General features: G+C 31.9%; 1 protein-coding gene and 2 long non-coding RNA genes across 7 annotated transcripts in view; 2 read left to right on the top strand and 1 right to left on the bottom strand.

Moving 5' to 3' along the window:
* Positions 1 to 2,418, top strand: part of LOC122635531 — a 9,906-nt gene extending 7,488 nt beyond the window's left edge. The window contains exons 9-11 of one of the 3 annotated variants that reach the window (XR_006328697.1): positions 882 to 1,063; positions 1,332 to 1,556; positions 1,743 to 2,418. This is a non-coding gene — a long non-coding RNA (uncharacterized LOC122635531). Of the gene's footprint in view, positions 1 to 881; positions 1,064 to 1,331; positions 1,583 to 1,742 lie in introns of all 3 variants that reach the window. The other 2 variants (XR_006328696.1, XR_006328695.1) reach the window with 2 other exon arrangements.
* Positions 1 to 16,019, bottom strand: part of LOC122635523 (choline O-acetyltransferase) — a 56,367-nt gene that overhangs the window by 35,868 nt on the left and 4,480 nt on the right. The window contains exon 1 of one of the 3 annotated variants that reach the window (XM_043825837.1): positions 15,892 to 15,984. The exons of the other annotated variants lie outside the window; for them this stretch is intronic. The gene's annotated coding sequence lies outside the window, so the exon portion shown is untranslated. Of the gene's footprint in view, positions 1 to 15,891; positions 15,985 to 16,019 lie in introns of those variants that run through there. 3 annotated transcript variants of the gene reach the window in all.
* LOC122635535 lies at positions 4,872 to 5,740 on the top strand. Its single transcript, XR_006328703.1, has 3 exons — positions 4,872 to 5,433; positions 5,534 to 5,609; positions 5,701 to 5,740. It is a non-coding gene; the product is annotated as an uncharacterized LOC122635535 (long non-coding RNA).

The following is a 16,019-nucleotide window of genomic DNA, read 5'->3' as shown; positions in this document are numbered from 1 at the left end:
TGAAAAGAGAGAGTAAAGTTAAACAACGTAGTAACGTAACATTCTTTACTTTTTTCTTTGTATAATTCTTCATATAAATTCTAACGTGTGGAGAGATCCACAAGCATATGGGGGAAACGCTAATGCCATTTTATGACCGGGCTGATAGCCGTAGCGCAACATGGTACCCCATGGTAAACCTCATCATCTTCCTGGTAGTTGAGAGAAAGACAAGAAAGAGAAGGGAGGTGAATTGTAGGAAGGGGAAATATACTTTAGGGGATGTTTCAATGAGAGGGAGAGGGAGGGGGAGAGAGAAAGGGAGAGCGAGCGGGAGAGCGAGCGGGAGAGAGAAAGGGAGAGAGAAAGGGAGAGAGAAAGGGAGAGAGAAAGGGAGAGAGAAAGGGAGAGAGAAAGGGAGAGCGAGCGGGAGAGCGAGCGGGAAAGCGAGCGGGAGAAAGAGAGGGAGAGAGAGACAGAGAAAAAGATAAAGATAGTAAAAGTAACCATCTCGAGATGATGACGTTTGCTACGACTTTGTTGCTCTATATATCGGTAAATCGCCTTACGTTATTCATAAGAAGGGAAAGCTCCAAAGCTCGTGGGCGTATCTACAATTATGTTTAAATCTTCGAGATGTTCGAGAAAAAATCCCTCTTAAAAAATTTATATCCTTATTATTGAAATAAATACGAAGGAAACTCGAATACATAGAAGAATCAATCCTACGTTCGGAACTAATTAAATTGATGAATCTTAAGAAGCATTATATATATATATATACCTGCTTGTTAATTTTTAAGTTAATTGAATGAAAATGTTAAGACGTCTTTTACTGAAAGTTCTCCTTAATAGTACTAATAATAATAATGATGATAATAATTTGTGTAATATATTCACAGGGCTGTTTGTAATAATTTGGCATGGTTCGTTTATTAGTCTCGCAAGACGAAGCCAAGTATGGAAACAACGAGAAATTACCTGGATGCAAATCGTTCAGGAAGCATTTAACGAGCGCACATCCGGTTCGCGGGTTAAAGCGTTTCCTGTTCCTTCGAGAGTTGTCAACCCTTTTGCACTATGAGTGAGTAGAAAGAGAAAGGGAGAGAGAAAGAGAGGGAGAGATCGCACGTAGGAGGAGAGCTTTGCGAAGGGTAAAGGGCAACAATGCTACGAGCGAGTACTCGAGCATCAGCTTTTGTTTGAAAATGTTCTCTCTCTCTCTCTCTCTCTCTCTCTCTCTCTCTCTCTCTCTCTCTTTTGTTCTCTTTTGCATCGCTTTCATTCTGGAAGAGTGCATTCTATCTCAACCCTCGCAATTTTCACATTCTACAATTGCTCTACCTTTTCAGTTACCACGAAGCTTCACATATTTATATTATTTGGGTGTATGAACATTGAACGAGTTCGTTTACGCTCGATTATTTTCATGAAGCTTTGAAAATACGAGAATTCGTTCGAGTTTCACTCGACCTCTTTTTAGTAAAATTCTCGACTAGAGTACATGCCCAAGAAAATGAAGAAAAAAGTAACATTCCTGCTTGGCTTTGATATTCATCTTATATTGCCAAAAAAGCGTCAAGTATTTTTTATCTAAATAATTGTTAGTACGTTATTAATGAAAGAAAAAGAAAATATTTACACGTAACAAATATTACAAATTCGAACATTATTTATCGGTCATAGTATACTATGTACTACATGCTTTATACTGAAAATTAAAACATTGCTTATCGACTGACTCAGTATTATTTATATTTCAGATATGAAAACAGATAGAGGAAAAGAATACCTGATGAGAAGAGATACGATGTATCCATGTGTGCGTGTTATTTCAAGGGACGATTTCGTCGTTTCACCGGCTCATTTTTCCAAGACGATGTACCAATTTCTTTTCTCCTCTGTCTTTCACCCTCACCGGCTAGACCAGAGACACGATCTCATTTTATCTTTTCGACCCCTTACACGATCCACGTTTGTTACAAGCCCCCCCAAACCTCGACCACTATGCCCACCATCGTGGCATAGTCATCGTCGCTACCGTAGCTCTCTACTCTTCTCTTATACTTTCGTTCATCCCTCTTTCGTCTACACCCTCTCACGGCTTGTTCGAGGGTGGCTATCCTATATTCCAAGTCCGACTGACGGTAGATAGAACACGTCGATTCAAAAAGACACTTGAACGTGTGCAACTTCAGATTTTATTCTTGTTTTTTCTAATGTCATTGTCTCTTCTCTTAAGTAGATATTGTCTTTTCAATTGTTACGAACGATGATCTGTCGTGATAGTAGTGGAATATTTTTCATTGTTAAATAATTTCCATCATAATGGTTGGTTGATCATTATTATGCGATATGTACGTTAAAAAATTGATTTTTATTCGAGATATGACAGAAATTATTTTATAATGTAATATGCGATCATTATTAGAAGTGAAATTTAGTAATAATTCTGTTCAAAATTTTGCTAGAATCATAACGTTTCCTACATGTGTGTTTGTTAATTCTTGTTTATTGTGAAAAACTATAAATGTGTAGTAAAAAATGTAAAAAATGTAAAAAATGTAAAAGAATGTAGAAAAATATTACAAATTTTTGAAACAAAAAAGTCGTTTTTGTAGTAGCTTGGAAGTTATTTAGGCTAGTAAGTTTCAAATATACCTATAAATCGAATGTACGCGAAGGCTTACGTTATAGGAATTCTCATTTCTTCCAATTACGCATTCAAATTTATCGCTTTTGCCGCGTATTCTTCTACGAACCTACCGAACGTTTCAAATTATTCTCGATTATTATCGAATCGTATTAATTTGTTTTAATTATAAAGCAAACGATCGAGCATTTATACGTACAGAGAACAGTTTTTGCAATATTTTTTACGAGACACGTTACATGAATTACGAAGGAATTTTTTTATTAGATTGTTGTTAATTGTATATCACGAATTATTAATTATATGTCACTTGACACACGTTGTGAAAGATAATTGACGGATATATGTATGTGTGTGTAACAAGAAGCTGCGTACGTGCGACGAATAATTATATTTTAATTAATTATTTAATTAATCAAAAGTTATGAACTTGTACGATCCCAATTAATAAAGTTTATCATAACTAACATAACGTTAGATTTGATATTATATTTTATTTGAAAATAACACTAGGAAAAATTCCTTTCTTGATCTAGTAATATAGTGAAAAAGGGGTTCACATACGTTCCGTGCCATCGAAAGAATCATTTCAAGTGATTTCCTTCCGAGGGACAACGTGGTCTGTCGTCATCCTCGTAATTTCAGGTAATTAGAATATTTGTTCTAACGCACACCCTTCTCCTATACATCAATCGATTCCGCGAAACGAGTTTTCTAGCATCTATTATCCGCGAGTGGAAATATCGTCTCGTTAAAAAAATATTCGCAAAAATAAAATTTTGGGCCTTGGCGTACCCTTTGACTGCCACGACGTAAATTTTTTGGTTTTTTTTTTTTGGAAGCTTTCAGCTTCGTTTCTATGATTTCGATACTTCCTTTTGCTTCTAATGATTATTAATTATTATTAACGATCTCTCATCAATTATAATAGTCATCCATCGATTTTTATATTTTTTCGATTTTCAGATATAGGGTTATACACATATACGATACGATACGCTCGCATACGTATATACATATACATTCGTATATCCATATACATTCGTATATCCGTTGCTAATTAATAGTCATATATCGATTTGTGTATTTTTCTTGGTTTTCAGATATACACTTACACACATATCGATACGCTCGTCACGTACGCATACGTATATCCGTACTAATTAATAGTCATTTATCGATTCTTATACTTTCCTCGATTTTCAGATATACACTTATACACATATACGATACGCTCATAAACGTACGTACATATGCATACGCATATCCGTCAATAATTAATAGTCATCTATCGATTTTTATACTTTTCTTTCGATTTCCAGATATACACTTATGCACATATGCGATACGCCCATATTTTCGCATACATACGTGTATACCTTATTAATTAATAGTCATCTATTGATTTCTATATTTTTTTACATTTTCAGATATACACTTATCCCAATTAATACATCCATATATATATACATACATATACATACGTATATCCGTATAACGTATAAACACACGCGTCGTATATCTATCCCGTGTGGCACAAACATCATGTATATATAGATACACATCATCCGTCATATTCACGTATCATGTATCTGATTGTTATACGTTGGTCACTATCAATCGTACACACGCGTATTATATACATTTATTTTACACTCTGCTAATAAAAACATTGTTTTTCAGCTTTTAAGAATTGTACGAGTCGAGACAAGTCCAAATAGGTATGACACGTATAACACGATAAAAACGCGCAGAGGATACAAAAGCTTTTTCTGCAATAGCTGTTCCTCCTGTTTACTTCAAGTAAGTCTATCTCATTTTAAGGATGTAACAGAAAGAGAGAGGGAGAGAAAGAGTGAGAGAATGAGAGAGTGGGAGAAGGAGGGAGAGTGAGTGAGAGAGAGAGAGAGAGAGAGAGGGAGAGAAGCTGCGTATTCACATGGAAATAAACATTCGGCTGTCATTTCCAAGAATTTCCAACCATTTCCTTAGCCGACACAAAAACCTTTATGATTATACTCGTAGCGTACGAGGAGTCGTCTTTAGTTTTCTAGAATCTTCCGTCGTTGCTGTACAGCTAGAAAATCGCCGGATAATCTTTTTTAAGATACGTATTTTATTGTTTAATGTTTTAATTTTTCATCTTTTCAATGATTCAGCGTTATTCGTTTAATATTCTGGCAGATTTATTGTCACGTCGAAACGCATAGAAATTGGTTAGGTTATTCTTGGTGATCTACAAGTGCATTTCTTAATTTATTTTAAACACACATTTTCAGTAATAGTTAGGTCTCCTATACAGCTTCCTCCTAGTGGTGGGACGTGGTAATCAGTGTTGCTTGAAGTGTAATTTAAAAAACAAAACAAGCACTACTGAAAGCTAATGGCCGCTCGCTCTGGTACATCTCAGGGTTTAATTAACTTTTAATTACTTCATTTGCACGCAATTAAGTGCCAATTATGATCAATGTGATCGAATGATATATTCTTTCATGTGTTTAATGTCTTTTAGTAATAATTTACAAGAACGTGATGTAGTTTATCAATGTATTTTTTGTTTTATAATTTTTTATACGTTCTAGTTTTTCACAATTTTTGTCATTCGTGACTGCGTCCAGAGCAATCGTAGCATCGGTGTGTGCTCATAATGCATTTATTACTCTTTTTTTGTAGCTAAATAAGTCGATTAAGTCAAATTAGAGTTAATCGAAATTTGGGAAGTAGACTCACGTTTGTGTTCATGGATTATTCATCATCATCTTGAACCAATCATCATCTGGCAAGGATCATTGGTGGCTCTAGTACGTAAATCTCTTCTTTTTTTAACATCTCGTCAATAATTTTTACAATTTTTTATTGTAATAATGGTACTAATAGGTTCGCTTTTGTATCATCTTTTAGCTTGAATGAAAGAAGAATCATTTTTATTTGTCCTTGGGCAGGATGCTCATCAGGCAAAGTTCAACAAAGACATTAAGTAAGTAAATTATTTAATTGAACATTTTCTCAATAATTTCACGATCTTTTTATTAACGACGATACTAAAATTCTGCTTTTTTTTTTTTTAGACTATTATTGCAATCGTCCCTGAAGCAATGAATTAATCAAGTGTTGTCTCGTTAAAATATAAATAATAAAACCTTAAATTAGAAGCAGTGTTTGTTGTAATTTAAATTAATTCGCGTTCGTGATAAAAAGTGATTTTTAGGAACATATATACTTGAGTTGACTGCGCGCAAAGCAGTAGGCTATAGAGTCAGTGTTTGTTCGTACAAAGTTTTCTTTTTTTTATTGATAATTGCATAGAGAGACTACTTACATTTGAATAATAGAGACGCGCGAATTAAATTCAGTGTTCGTTTTGTAATTGATATAATTAGAGTATTAGAGTCAGTGCATCACAGAAGATACGGTCCCCATTTACAACTTCAACCTATAACAAGATCAGTCTACCTCACTTTCAACTTGTTGCGGATCAATCTTCCTCAATAATTTTCAACCTACTAGATATCAACCTTTCTCAATTTTGACCTACGATATGAAGGAGTATTTTGGAGCCATCGCAGAACTTCTTAAGTAATAAGTGAAAAAACATTTAAGTCCCTCCAGTACTCAATCATGTCGAGGATGAAAGGTCCGAATCGACACGAGTTACTGGTTGTAATTATTTAAATAAATTAATGACGAGCACGTGAGTATAATTCCCATCCGAAATTATACTCATGGATAGTACAATGTTAATAGTGTATATATTTTTCATTGTTTCTCTATTGTACACGTTTATTTATTAGCTCAGGCTAGGGTCTTCTTGTTTCATCGGTTTAAATCGTTTAATTAATAGTGCAATTAGCACTTTTTTCTCTTTGTATTTGCCTGCGATATTAGTGGTGAAATCGGGCATTCAATTACCCGATTTCGTAACAAGAAAAGCATGCAATGCTAAGTTACATGCATTGCTTCATACTTGCATTAATCTATTTAGTAATCTACCTCGACCTTTGTATCAAAACGTAAACAAGAAGGCAAATCCCGCGCGACGGATAGATTCTAGTAAACAAGTAATGAATCATGACCTTGTTTATTTATTAGAATAGCTACTTGTTGAAAGGAATCGTCCGAGGTTTTTTTTGATTATTAAGACATGAAAATTTAACGAAATATTTATTCAATTTTCTTGATGAAAGATAATAAGTCTCAGTGATGGTCTCAGAGATAGAGTCATTGTGTTTTTGAAAGAAAAAGAAAGTAGAGTAGAGTAATATCTAAAAAAAAACAAAGAGACTTGTAGAGTCATAGACCGTTTAGGCCCTAGACAATAAGTTAATCATTTTTAGTTAAGGATTTTCAGCAGTTAATATACTAATTCCCGTTTCTCCCCCCTATGCTTTCTGCGTTCTCATCTATGCACGTGCCCAGGTGTTACTCGTATGGGTGAGAAACAGTTGGTATGGGTTTAATTGTAAGACCTCCCTTTATTGGCGACTGTCATTGCTTAGTGATTGCGCACGGTGTACCTTGCATCTGTGTGCGCGCGTTAGGTGACGCATTGTACATCGTTTCGCGATAATATTTAAACTGATACACGTATCCAAATATATATATATATTATTATTATTATTATCATTATTACTATTATCATCATCATTGTTATTAATATCGTTTGTATGGTAGTTATCACATTTTCATGGAAACTGAAATACTCATATATTACTAGTATGTGTATATACTAGTATGTATTAGTATCTTTTGCTTGTAGTTATTTACGCAATAATCATTAGCCTTGACAGTCGATTACAGCAATTGGTACGTATTCCTAATATATTAGAAAAAATACGCGTTTGAGCTAGGGTGTCGGAGGTGCCCCGGGGCATACTCTCTAGTGTAGGCTTTTTGCACCCTGGCGGTATGTGAGAGAACCGTGGAGTGTGTGTGTTGGAACGAATGTTTTTTGCTATTTTTTTAAATATAGGAAATTAGGTAGGCAGGTAGCATACTTTTCAGCGTGAATGAGCATTTAATTTTAAGTAGGTAGGCCCGGCTAAGAAGCAGAGTTTGTTATCGCTCAGTTTCGTCTCCGGATATTATGCGAAGTTTCAGCAAATTTTTGAATTATCGAAGATTTTTGTTTTTTATTTTCCCTATATTTTGCTGACGCTCTGTATTGAGATACATATACATATCAAACAGTTTAATAATCTTTGCATTTATTAGCGGACTAATTTTTTCTTTCGAATTAGCAAAGATTTTTGAACATGTTGGATATTTAGTATTAAGTATATTAACACTTTGCACTTTCATGCTTTCTAGAATATGTAATTTATTATATAACTATAGCAAAGTAAAACTAGTAAAATTAACGAAGTACAAGTGATCAAGTAAAAGATCATAAGGTGTACACATTATAGATTTTTTTACTTTTGTTCGATACTAATGTTTCTGATGCAAAGTGTTGGTAATAGGTTCAACGATTAGATCGATAATCTGCTGAGGCATTCGAGTAAATGTGCTTGTGTAGATGAGCACGATCGATAGATTTTTTTGATCCATTGATCGTCCACAGGCTAGGATAGTTCATTATGTATAATAACCTTTTATTTTTATTTATTTATTTATTTATTTATTTATTATTATTTTTTTAACGTGCATTGCATTTAGGGAATGCCTTTGCAGTGGTTAGGGCATGAAGCAAAGAAGAGGCTATATGCCGAAGAGGCCTCCACAAATCGTGGCTCAAAAGGGCGGGTATAGAGACTATGAGTTATTTTTTTCAAAGGTTATTAGTACGTCGTGTAACCTTTGAAATTGATTCGTAGTCTCATTATTTTATATTTAATTATATTGTTGCAATATTATGCTCGTCACTAATTATAGTTATTTCAAATGGAGATGATAGATCATTCCATATCTCTATGGTACATCGGATGCACGAATTTTTAGAATAGAAAATATTTATATTTTAGTAATTATTATTATTATTATTTTCTTTTTTCTTGCCTTTTTATTTTTGTTTTTTATTTTTAATTTTGATTGAATATTATCTGTTATTTTAACGCGAAGAAAATATTTCATATATATATATATATATTTTATTATTAGATATTTATAATTGTTATGTTCTCACATATTTTAACTTTTTTCATAATTTAATATTTGATATTTTATAAATATTATTTATATTTAAATAGTAATTATATTAAAACGTAGAGTCATTTATTTATAATTATTTTATCTTTTGATTATCACTTGACATAGAAATTAGTAGGAATAGATTAGAGAATTGATTAGAGAAAGTGCATCCATGTACTGATACGTCAAACGAACGTGTTATATTGCATGCTTTTATATTTTTTTATTACATGTTATTGAATTATAATAATATTCTGTGATTAATATATCTCTCTTTTTATTACAGGTGATCATCGTTGGATTTTTAATCATTCTAAAGTAGCTACTTTTTAAAATACTAGATGTATATTTATGCGTTTCTGAAGATAAAAACATATAATATTCAAAATATAATATATAGTTACTTTTATAGTTGTTTTCTAGAAAAAATATATATGCTTTCATATATTTTTGAGATGTTCTAAAGATTTAAAAAATGTATTGAACTTTAGAAATTGTTTAGATATTTGGAATTGAATTATTTATTATCATAACATTATTAAAATTACAATTATTCAAATTCATTGCTATAGTAATAAATCCAATATTTATCACTGCAGTGATATCTATGAATAAAATATTTAATTATGCATAAATTTATGTTTCAGGTGTACGATTGCAATTAATGTTGTATTGATCTGGTTTACTTTTTATATCCATAATATCGACAAGCACAGAATTATTTTGTATATTAATGCAGTTTTGTTCTGTTTGCTTCTATGATTTGTTGTATTTATTTTATTTTCTAATTTTTCAGATGTTACATAATCAAAATTGCAACCATAGTTATGTAAATTAGAGTAAATAGAGTAATATAAGATTTAAGGATTTATACGTTAATAAAAAAACTAATCGAGAGTAATTTTATATAGTGCATAGATAATTTTAGATTGGTTAAATATATTAATAAGTATTTATTGTTTTAATATATTTTATTTTTACTGCATATTAATTGCATGATGCATGTTGGGATTTTTATGCTTTATTTTTTTTTATGCTTTAACACGCTTATTTTAATAGTACTATTAAGAATTGTAGTTTTAAGATTAATTTAAGACAACAATTGCGGATCGGTCGATTAATCTTCCGTTTAGAAATTATTTTAGTTTAATAAGCGTGGATAATATTTTTCCTATATTTCCAATTTTTATTCTGCATTCCCCTTTCAATTATTTTATTTAACTTTTAAAACTTCATTTTTTTAAATGTATTAATAATGTAATTTGTACTTTGCATTATTGATATATTATTGTAGTAAGAATGATTGGAAATATTTTAGTCATAATATATTTAGTTTTGAAATAAGTAAATAAGTAAATAAGTAACTAAGTAAATAAGTAAATAAATATATATATATATATGCATGCATGTGTGTGTGTTAACGTAGTAAGATATATTCGTAGTGAATATAACATTGTGTAGAATGATTATAAAAAATATATATTCTTTGTACATTTTCGGAATGTGCAAATTATATGTAATAATGATAGTAATTATTTAGAATTAATATTTCACTTTTTAATAAGAAAGTTAATAATAAGTCCATGCTTTTTCTCGGGCAGGATAGGATAAGGTCACGATTGATGCACCCTCGATCGACTTTGACCGGGTCGGAAGAAGGTGATTCATTAAACGTGATTAATAAAATATGTTACATTAGCCCGTGGATCTCCACTTGCAGCAACCTTCACGCGGTGAGATCCGAGTCGGTATTACTTGCGATCTATCGAGATCTAAAAATTTCGCAAGTGCTATCGGGGCTGATATTTCAGTGCGTTTCTAAATAGCTCCTTTTCTTTTTTCCTAATTTTATCTAAACATTGTACTAGTTACATTATAAGTTGTTAATCGTACTTAAACAAATAAATAGGCTAGATAATATTATCAAAAAGTAATTTCTTTAAAAAACGCACTGAAGATTGTCAAATTTATAAATTATTGATGAATTTCGCGAATAATATTAATCATTACGATTTTACGTAAATTACAAATTTTTTCGTATATAGTTAAATGAAAAAAATTCTTTGCTCGCTTATTCTTTCTATCTCTTTTTCTTATTTATAGCAAATACCAGACGAATCGGTTTCGATGTATCTTTTTTTTCCTCATCCCACCCTCACACTTGCTATCATCGTACGATCCCTTATTTCCTTCTCACCCTTACGCAAGCAGTATGGACAGAGCAGTCTTTCCTTTCCCCTATCTCTAGGCCATAAGAGTTATACAAGGTATTAACGCGAAAACAGATGTAGGCGTGGAGAGGAACGCGTTTCTAGGCCTTGCTCACCCTTCTTATGTACCGCGACAATTTGTCACGCCAAACCGAGCTACCGTTTCGAGAGACAGACAGACAGACATACATACACATATACATCGATAACCTCGTGTTTGATAAATCATGCGATAGACGGACGGACATTATCGGTGTTACATGTACGCGTGTATGTATGTTCGCAGGATAAAACGGATCTTACGTTTATACCTTTCAACATTTCTGATCCATCTTTTTTCGATGAATCGATATATCCTAAAGGACATGCATAAGTTATATCTTTCCTAGGGTTGTCAACTAATAGCAGGAAAAAATTTATGTGAAGGGTGCAAAATATTCCTGTGAACTATACAAATTTCTCATGCAAAAATATTCTATCTAAACGATCAAAAAAGCTGACTGATTTATTTTCTTTTTTTTTTGTGTTAATTCATTCTTGTTTCAGGTGGATTATTTTTTGTAAGGTTGTAAGATAAGAATTTCTTAGGAAAAAGGAACCTGATCTAAGGAGGAAACGAGCCGACAAATCGGATTCACGAGATGCCGGACATTGCAACGGTACGACGCCGGAGGTGGTCCAAGGTACAGAACTCAATTAGGTCCTAACGTCTGCTCTTTCTTCCTCTCCCTTTTCGTATTCCTTATCAGCCAGCTGGGTTTTCGACCCCTTCGAGATTGGCCAGGCACGATTAATTGACAACATTCCCTTTTCCCAAGACTCTCTTTCCTTCACGTGATTCGAAGTGACAGTTTATATGACAAGTTTTCCACCAAAAGAAACGAAACGAACTCACGAGAATTAGGTTCACGTTTTCAAGAGTCCAGGCTTTAAAAGTCGAGTGGAACCCGGCATAGGGAAAAAGGATAGGGGTTGAGAATTGTGAAAAAGACGAGCAAAACGAAGGGTATCCTCGATAGCGAAAGAAACACATTGATTGAACACTATGGGGTGTCCTCGCTCTGTTGTTGAAGATCGATGAGCCGTATAATCGGATTTTAGGATTAACGCCTCTTCTAGCGTGAAGATAACAGGTATCCTCATTTCTAGTTGATTTTAGATATCGTTAATGCGACATGTGAATAAATCTTTAGTTACCCAAAAAAAGTGCTAAAGAAAGTCTGTCTAATTTTTCTAGTATTATCAGAATTCATCAAAAACTTTTGGCAGTTCTTTTTTTTTTTTCGTTTTTATTCTAATGTCAAAAATGCCCTCGAGAGGGTTGTTAATCATCTACGATACGAATTACGTTAGCCTATCGACACTTTCGATCTGATTGCATGTGAGATCGATATCGTAATGTGAAGGAAGGAAAAAAGAGGGAGAAAGAGAGTCGTTTTCTCGTGTATTGTGTACTAGGGAGTTTCCAGGACACCCAGTCGAAGGGACACCCTTGAAGCGTTCGCTCCCCCTGTACAAACGTCTCTACCCTCTTAGCCGCGCCCTAATATAAATATTATTACATTTTGATGGGTTTAGGTTGACACTGGGCCCCGCGGATAGTTCATTCTTTATCCATCTTTTCTCTCTCTCTCCCTTTCTTCTTCCATCTTATTTCTACCTTCTTTTTCATTAGGCCCGAATTCCTAACGACGCGTGCCACCAGGACAAAATTTGAAGGATTTAAACCCTTCTAAACCTTTTATTCATTCGCCATTTTTGTCGTTCGAAATCGATATCTACGAATTCTTTCAATTATTATTAAAAACGAACGCGTGTTCTCTCGAGATTAGGCTCGTCGTAAGTTTTGAGTAAGATCTTCAAATATTTTTCTTAATTGTTATAATGAAAAAAGTATATATAGGGTATAAAAGGGATGATAATTATTATCAAGACGTTATATTCTTCGGTAACAATGACATTTTTAATAACCGATGCAACAACATTACAGTGCCATAAATTTCAATTACATGCGCAATTCGACATTTGGTTTTCTTAAATATACATACATACATGTCTTTGTCGTGTGTCGTTGTCTGTGTGTGTTCATGTGTATGCATCTTGTTTTATGTTAATTTGTTTACGTCTTTCTCAGTGTATATCTTTCTCATTGTATATGTTCAGTATTCGATCTGTTTGTTGTGTTTATTACATGGACACGTCGAATGTAACATTATAAGGGAGAGTGAATACGAACGTGTACTTCTTTTTTCTTTCTTTTTTTTTTTCAATTACTACGTCTACGATAATCTTGGAATGCCTGTTCGATTTTTTTTTTTATTAAAGTATGTACGTACAGTTGTTTTCTTTTTTTATACGGATTATATAGGTACGCGTTTGTCCGATTGAACTCCGACGTATTCTCTTTTTCTTTCGTTTTTTTTTCTTTTAATAAAAATTTGAAAAATCGAATGAAATTATTCATTAGATTGTCTTCAGCTGAAGACGGATTAATAAACAAACAATTTATCAATATACTCGAAAGTAACAAATGAGGGAACAAAAATCTCGAAGGAATTCAACAAGTATATATTTTTAAAGAGATTTAAACATTATTAGAATTTAAAAATTAACAAGCTGTTAAAAAAAAGTCGTGCATTTTTTAGTTTTTCCATGAATACCCATGAAAATATTATACGCTCGAACTATATTTATACAAGTAGGCAAAGTATGTAGTACGCGAAATCTTTTAATTAATTATTAATTTTTTTATTTCTCTTTCATCTCATTATTTCTTCTCGTATCCTTAGTTTCGCATATCTCATCCACACGCGTATTTACGACATAACGTGTCTCGATATCATAGTGTGTGTATATATATTTATATGTATATATATATGTATATTATATTTACAAGAGATAAAAGAGAAGCTACGGATAACTTCATAATAATATATGATATGCATCGTTCGATCTCGAACATTCGTCATATTATTTATTTATTTGTTTTTTGTTTGCTTGTTTGTTATCGCTAACGACGAAACGAAAACGTATGCTTTCAGCTCTTGATCCCTAAATACCAATTAGTATGCTCTCATCAAATTGAAAGTAAGCTTCTTTGCAAATAAATAAAAATTGAAGAGAAAAGAAAGAACGACTTTCTAACTAACGTTAATGATCATCGTGATCGTACATCACATCGAAATCACGTTCATACATGATATAATACGTACATATATAAATTTATTACAAATTTCTTTTTGACTCCAACAGAAGTAGAATCTTTCTTTCATTATTTTTTTTTCGACTTGTTTTCGTATATTTTCATTTTATTTCATTTTTTTTTATTTTTTATTATTATTTCTTGTTATTATTTTTTGTTATTATTTTTTGTTATTATTTTTTATCATTATTTTTTATTATCATTTTTTATTATCATTTTTTGTAGTTCTTCAAAGTATTTAGAAGACACGGAATCAACGGTACTATTTCTAAACAAATAATCCATTTATCTTGCTTTTATTTTCTCTTAGATATGTCAGAGTGATCGTAAGATTCGTCTGATCTCATTGCAATAAATATCTTGAAATGACATTAACTACCAGCTATTTCAAACATTATTTTATTTTATTTTTTTTGTTTTGTTTTGTTTTGTTTTGTTTTGTTCATTTTATTTTGAGAGGCCAGCTCGTATTCATCCATTCATCTTGGATGTATTCACGTTACATGTATATACTTTTTCATTTTTTATCTTTTTTTTTTGTTTGTTAAGATTAAATACATCATTTTTTGAGTTTAAAGTTACACATACGTTATAAGTTTCGCGTTACAACGGTTATTTAAAAATTGTTACATTCAGGCACTGTAAACTCAAAGCACTCATGACGATTATAAAGGCCGCGACGAGTCAAAAGTTGTAATAATAATATAATTCTGTACTTTTTATAATTAAAAATTTTGTAAGTTCGGATTAATTATAAAGCAGGATATAATGTATAAATAAATGTTTTGGGATTTGATTAATCGAGATAATAAGGCAATGTGATAGGAGTAACGTTATTAGAAATAAGATTTGAAAACCCGTAACACGGCCTCCTTATTACGATGAAAATACACCAAAATTTAGTGTTTCAATCGCAGTCGTGCTAGTAATTGATTTAATTGTTCCTCATAATACGTCACTGAATATTGTCGAGTAGATACGAACTTGCCTTCAACTCGTTCGTGAAACTTGAAATCAATAATTAAATTTGTATCGAATAAATAATTAAATCAAGAAATAAATAATTAAATAAACATGATCGAGAAATACGTATACGAAATATATTGGAAAAAAATTTAACTGATTTTTTTCTAATTCATATTTTTTTTTTTTTTAATTTTGATAATAATTGAATTTTATTAACGTAGATATAAAACAAAATTGACCTTTTCAAACGAAATATATATAATTTTTATTTTCGTTTAACGAAGAAATATTTTATTACGCAGTTTCCCACACGAGTTTATCGGCTAATATGATATATATATATATATATCATCTTATATATAATATTTAACATGTATATACATACATATATAGAGACATCGTACATACGTCTAATTTTAAGTGATATCTAAATGAACGTGACTCGAATTTGGGACACCTTCGATAAGGAAAGTAAATTGATGAAAATACAGATATGTTTTTTCTAATATTGCACCTTCTCGTTAATGTAAAAGTACTTAAAGTTAACGTTAGTTAACCTTAAAGGTACTTTATCACCGAACGTTTGAATAATAGGGATCTTTTTTCGAAATAGTGTCTCTTTTTCTATAGAATTAAATTATATATTATTAAAGCCTTAGTATCTAGATCTCTCTTGGATGCCTTAACTAATGATATGGTATTTCGATTCAGCAATGAAAATGTTTTAAAAGAAACAATAAAAACGGAAAACTTGCCTATGGCAATCCGTGAAAGAAGGTCCTTGCTGAGTGGAAGCCTTCATACGCGGATATCTCCTTCTCTTTCAATTTATTCACACAGTGTAGAGGTAATTGATATCATTCTCTCTCTCTCTCTCTCTCTC

The sequence above is a fragment of the Vespula pensylvanica genome, chromosome 18, assembly GCF_014466175.1.
Source record: "Vespula pensylvanica isolate Volc-1 chromosome 18, ASM1446617v1, whole genome shotgun sequence".
NCBI classification, from domain to species: Eukaryota; Metazoa; Arthropoda; class Insecta; order Hymenoptera; family Vespidae; genus Vespula; species Vespula pensylvanica.
This window is presented reverse-complemented; position numbering and strand designations above follow the sequence as displayed.